Genomic DNA, 6,000 nt, shown 5'->3' with positions numbered 1-6,000 from the left:
TTCTATTTTCTAGAAAATCATTTATCTCACCTTAATTTTTTTTTTTTTTTTTGAGCAGAGAACATGCTTTATTGAGGAATAGATAGGGAACAGCTCTGTCTACCACATGTGGGGAAGGGTTAGCTTCGGTAAAGTTCCTTTACCCTTAAGAAAACCCCCGGTGAAGTTGCTTTTAGACAAACTTTAACAGTGACACTGAAACTGGTTAAATATGCTAAAAATTAGCTCCCCCCAGACTGCAGTGGGTGTGAGTAGTGACAGATGACGAGAGAAAGGCACAAATGACCCGAGTCAGGAATGTGAGGGTTCCACATGCAGTGGAGTATTGTAGGACACCAGGTTGGGAAGGGTGTCATGTCATATATCAAAAGCTACCCATCAAAAAGTTGGAAGGGCCCCCATGTTTATAACAGCACTACCAACAATAGCCAAAGTATGGAAAGAGCCCAAATGTCCATCGATGGATGAATGGATAAAGAAAATGTGGTACTTATATGCAATGGAGTATTAGTCGGCCATCAACAAGAATGCAATCTTGCCATTTGCAACTATGTGGATGGAACTGGAGGGTATTACGTTAAGTGAAATTAGTCAGTCAGAGAAAGACAAAAATCATATGGCTTCACTCATATGAGGGCTTTCAGAGACAAAACAGATGAACACAAGGGAAGGGAAACAAAAATAATATAAAACAGGGAGGGGGACAAAACAAAAGAGACTCATAATTATGGAGAACAAACTGAGGGTTGCTGGAGGCGTTGTGGGAGGGGGGATGGGCTAAATGGGTAAGGGCCATTAAGGAATGTATTGAAATCATTGCTTCACTATACATTAACTAATTTGGATGTAAATTTTAAAAAATAAAAAAGAAAGTTAAAAAAAAGAAAAGAAAATGGAAGCCATCAAAAAAAAAAGTTGTAAGGGGCTGGACAGAAGTTAAAGGCAGCATCTCTTGCTTTGCTTGAACACCAAAAATAGGAAACCAGGGGATAGGGGGGAACGGTGGCAAACCCCAAAAAAGGAAATGGGGGAGGAGTTCTTGGAAGGGCATGGGCACTTTAGTTCAAGAAGGAGGGTGAGGCACTGTTAAAGAGAAGCAAACCTTGGCGGGGGTGGCCTGCTGAGTCTTGGGCAGAGATCTGGAAATCATTCGCGGTCATGTCCTACCTACCTCGCCAAGGATGTTCAGACAAAAATCGGTGCAACTGAGGTGTGCTACATCAGACTGGTACTGGGGAGAAGGTTTCTGCAGTCTAATGAACCTGTTCGCCCGCAGCATGAAGGAGGACTGAACGTTATTTTGGCACCTGCAAATGTAAAGGGGGCCAGGGAGTTAAGAGAGAAGAAAGCAGTTATGACTGGGTACTTTCTGGCGAGGCAAAAAGAAGTATTTGCTGCCTTCTGCCAAGACACTGCCCACAGGTGAACTCGGAGTACGGAATCGCCGCCTCTTAATTGCCCTCTCCATCTCGTTCCGATAGATTATGCGCTGTTAGCAAGACTCGTCCTTGGAAGAGTCTTAAGAGAATATTGCTCTCTGGCCAGCTTGATACTGATTATAAGCAAGGCTGTCAATAAAAATGGAGGAAAGAAATCAAAGTGAGGTAAAATCCAAAGGGAACGGACCCCTCCCAGTGTGCACACACTCACAAGTGTTACCTCTTCCCTGCTGTTCCAAAAAAAAAGTAAACACATGTAAGGAGTGATTGGAAAGGTCCTTGTGGCAGCAGCCATTATTTGGAAGTCTGGTGACCAGGCAGGAAGAAGCATTATTTCAAAGTTTAGAAGATGGAACACAAACAAGCTCATGGGGCTACCGGGCAAGAGGGGAGCCGGTGACTGGACAGGTACAGTGCCAAACAGAACACCATGGATCAGTGCTGTGAGGTGTCTGCCTTCAGGGCTACTAGAGATCCCATCCAGGCAACCTCAGTGAGGCCGAAATCACAGTTCCTCAGAACTAACTTCTGCAACATACACCAGGGTCGGAGCCGGGACAGTCCTGAGGAGGTTGGTCTTCCCCCCAAATACTGTATTTACCAACCACAAGAGCCCCAGAGATGACAGACGGATCCCTAGGGTAGAGATTCCTGCTGCCGGGGTTCTCAGGCTCAGAGTAACAGGTCACTTAAAGTGGGAGGGGCACATTGTAAAAAGCTTGGGTCCATGGTTGTTTTTTTTTTTTAGAGGGGATCTTTGACCTCTTTGGCTCTCCACTCATCTATCAGGTCCCGTGTCTTTAAAACTAAGTGTTTTCCTTTCCAATAGTTGAACATCTGAGGGTCTGTAGAGGGCTGACAATGTCCACAGGATTCACAGCTGTCTCCTGGCTAATTTCTTTGGTAGAAATCTCTTTCCCTTGGAGATAACGCAGGTAGCCGAGAAGCACTTCTTTCCAGTAACTGCAGTAGCTTATGAGCCTCTGATTGGAGAGTGGACGTTCTGAGGAACCAACTTTTTCTTCCACTTTGGAAAGCAAATAACTGAGATCAATGAGCACCTTGCCATAGTCCTGTCTCCTGTACTGAGGCATGCTAAGGATACTACATTGCAGTTGAGGAATGAATTCTTTTCCTTGGAAAAATATCCAATCAGGTGACAGCCAGTGTTGTCCACTTCTGTCATAACATGGAACATAAAGGGTTCCACATCATAATGTAATATCTTGTGGTCCAGAAAAAGCTTGGCCAACAGGCGTAGGTTTGGGCAGTGGACTTTGTTTTTCTTGCGGTCTACTTCAAACGTGAAGACTGAGCCTTTCTGATATATCTCATCACCGGGTGGCTGTTTCCATACACACTTTTAGCTGTGTGTTAGCTGAGTATCATTTCTCCTTTCATGTATTTTAATCAGAATTCACATATGTAGAGATGTCCCAGTCTTGCATATTCTTTGGGATAGGAAGAAAGGTACCAGGTAATGAGCTCATAACCACCAAAAGCAATTGTTTTAATCATGTCGCTCTCCTCTGTGCTTTGGTCTTGCAGCCTTAACTTGTCCAAATCCTCTGAAGCCTGGGCTCACGCTCTTCGGAAAAGATCTAAGTCATACTCACTATTCAGGTTTTCCAAGAGAGTTTCTCGAGCGTTCCCATAGGTCTGTCTGTGTTCCATGGCAGTGATTACGAATGTCCTTTCACAGGACAGCTATCTCATATTAATGTTTGTTAGTTAATGTTGGTTTGATTAATTTGCTAGAGCAGCTCACATAACTTGGGCAAACAGTTTATTTACTGATTACTTGTTTGTTACAAAGGATATTAAAGGAGGTGAGTGAACAGCCAGATGAAGCAATGTGTAGAATGATGTCCAGAGGGTCCTGAGCATGAAATGTGAGAGACTCCAACCTCTTGGCATATGGATGTGTTCTTGTTCACACACACAAAACAAGAATATCAAGGGGAACCTCTCTAAACCCTGTCCTTTTAAGTTCTCACAGAGGCTTCATTATGTAAGCATGATTGAGTAAATCACTGCCCAATGGTAAGTAATTAAACCTCCATCCCCTCTCCCCTCCCTGGAGGTGAAGGGGGGGGGGGGACTGAAGTTCCAACCTCTAATCACTGGCAACCAGCCTCTATCCTTAGCTTATCAAGGGGCTTTTCAAAAATCATCTCGTTAACATAAATTCAGATGTGGTTGAAAGGGGTTTGTTATGAACAACAGAAGTCGTGTAGTTAGAAAGCACTAGCTTTTAGCTATTTCTAAAGTTGAGCTGAAAATACCTTCCTGAAACACTCACACAGTTGAGTTCAAGTTGCTTGCCGAAGAAACATTTCACTACGTAAAACTCCCAACTAAATACTCCACTGCGCCTTGAGCCGATCTCAGTGTGAGATATTTTTTTCTAGTTTTCGTTATCTTTGCCTCTGACCTGAGTTTGAAAGCAAGTAGATTTGAGTCACGTAATGCCCCTCAGTTTGAATTTCTGAAGTTGAATCCTCCGAAAAATGGGGCAGTTAGATCACATCAGTGTCTTCTAATCCAAACTGTACTGCAAAGTAATTATCAATGACAATAGGTCAGAGGAAGTAGGAAGAGACAGCCAAGAAAGAAGTGAACGGAGATCTGGGTACAGGTGCTAACATTTGAACTTGGTGGGCCTTAGACCAGACGGAGGACCACTTCTAGTTCTAGAAGTTGGTGATTTTGTAAACTCTACCTTGAGCTCTTTTAAAACAGTTTTGGTGATTTATATGATCTTCAGATGGTGGTATTGAAAATAAACTTCTCAGTATCTCAGTGATACAAAAGACAGGTAAAGTTAAAGATTTGTTTGTCTTTAGAGGGGGCAAATGTTGAAATACGCATCTCTACTTTGAGTTTTCTCTTTCCTTTTAGAAATGTCTATTACTTCCAAAGTAGTTTTTCAGGGCAATGATGAGTTTGTACCAAAAGCTGAGAAAATTATTCAACATTAGATAACTCATGTTAAAGAAATTCCCCTGAATGCAGTGACTGTTCATTATTAAATTACTGTATTCTTTTATAAAGTTTACATTTTCCTTTATAAAATTTCCTCTTAAGGAAATCAGTGTGGCAAAATTTCCTGTGAGTGCTCATTCCTTGCCTTGCATGATAGAATTCATGCTAAAGGATATCCTCAGTTCAAATATCTCTTTTGAAACTTCCTAAGTAGGACTGGTCATTGTGTTTTTTTTATGTGCGTATAATATTCTGTTCCTAATTTTTTTTTATATGGCATGTGTGCTTGCATTAGGATTATTTGTTTGTCATTTCTACTAGACGACGTGGAAGAACAAAGCCCTATTCACTTTTTCCGTCTTTATTTTGTGTCAGTTTTTTTTTTTTTTTTAACGTTGTAGTTAGTTAACATATCGTGTAATATTGGTTCCAGGAGTAGAATTTAGTGATTCATCATTTACATGTAACACCCAGTGCTCATCACAACAAGTAAACCTTCTCTTATTGTTCTTTTTTTTTAAATAATTAATTTATTTTGAGAGAGAGAGAGAGAGAGAGAGAGAGAGAGAGTGCATGCATATGTGAGTGGGGGAGGGGCAGAGAGAGTAGGAGAGAGAGAGAATCCCAAGCAGGCTCTACTCTGTCAGCACAGAGCCTGACACAGCGCTCGATCCCACGATCCTGGGATCATGACCTGAGCCAAGATCAAGAGTCAGCCACTTAACTGAGCCACCCAAGCACCCCAATGTTCTTAATGCTCTCTAATCACTTGGGGAATTACAAGGATTGGGGGAGCTGTGAGTCAGGAATGAAGGACGTTGACCTTATTTCTTATTATAAATTACTATATCACAGCACACAAAGGATTCCTGCATCATATATCACACTAATAAAACAAATTACTAATCTTTTGGTACTTATTGGTTGGTACATTTATATGTAAATGTTGCACAATAGGCATTATGTTATCCTTCTTTGCAATGAAACTGCTACAATGTCAGAAAAAAATCATCCATCTAAATTGAGCCTGGATGAATTAGACCTCAAGGTGTCTAGAAGAAGAAAGAAAGATTATAAACAGCTAAACAATTGGAGAAAGGACTGGAAAGTTAGTACATTTAGTCCTTTTCGTACATGGTACATTTCGCCAGGGTTTATGAGCAACCTGAATTAGTTTTTGCTATGCTGCATGCAGATTCCAGCAAGTTTTCCCTTTGAATAGAAATTTTGGGTAAGAATTTTGTAGGATGCTTTAGTAAATATTTGGGTATTGGAGCTGTATATAGGAAGAGATGCCTGTATATTGAAGTCACGAATTAGTCAATACAAGTTAAAGTTATTATTTTATTTGGCAAATCAAACCTTTTATCTTTATGGCATCACTTTTTAAAAATGTTTATTTATTTATTTTGAGAGAGAGAGAGGGAGGGGCAGAGGGCCGAGAGAGAGAGAGAGAGAGAGAATCCCAAGCAGGCTCTATGCTGTCAGTGTGGAGCCCAGTGTGGGGCTCGATCCTATGAAACTGTGAGATCACGACCTGAGCTGAAATCAAGAGTCAGATGCTCAAATGACTGAG

The 6,000-nt window shown here is 41.4% G+C and overlaps 1 pseudogene; it reads right to left on the bottom strand.

Annotated features, from left to right (window-relative positions):
* Window positions 1-1,823: 1,823 nt before the first annotated feature.
* LOC122225551 lies at window positions 1,824-3,113 on the bottom strand (annotated as a pseudogene).
* Window positions 3,114-6,000: the final 2,887 nt, after the last annotated feature.

This window comes from Panthera leo, chromosome B4 (genome assembly GCF_018350215.1).
Source record: "Panthera leo isolate Ple1 chromosome B4, P.leo_Ple1_pat1.1, whole genome shotgun sequence".
Classification (NCBI taxonomy): Eukaryota; Metazoa; Chordata; class Mammalia; order Carnivora; family Felidae; genus Panthera; species Panthera leo.
This window is presented reverse-complemented; position numbering and strand designations above follow the sequence as displayed.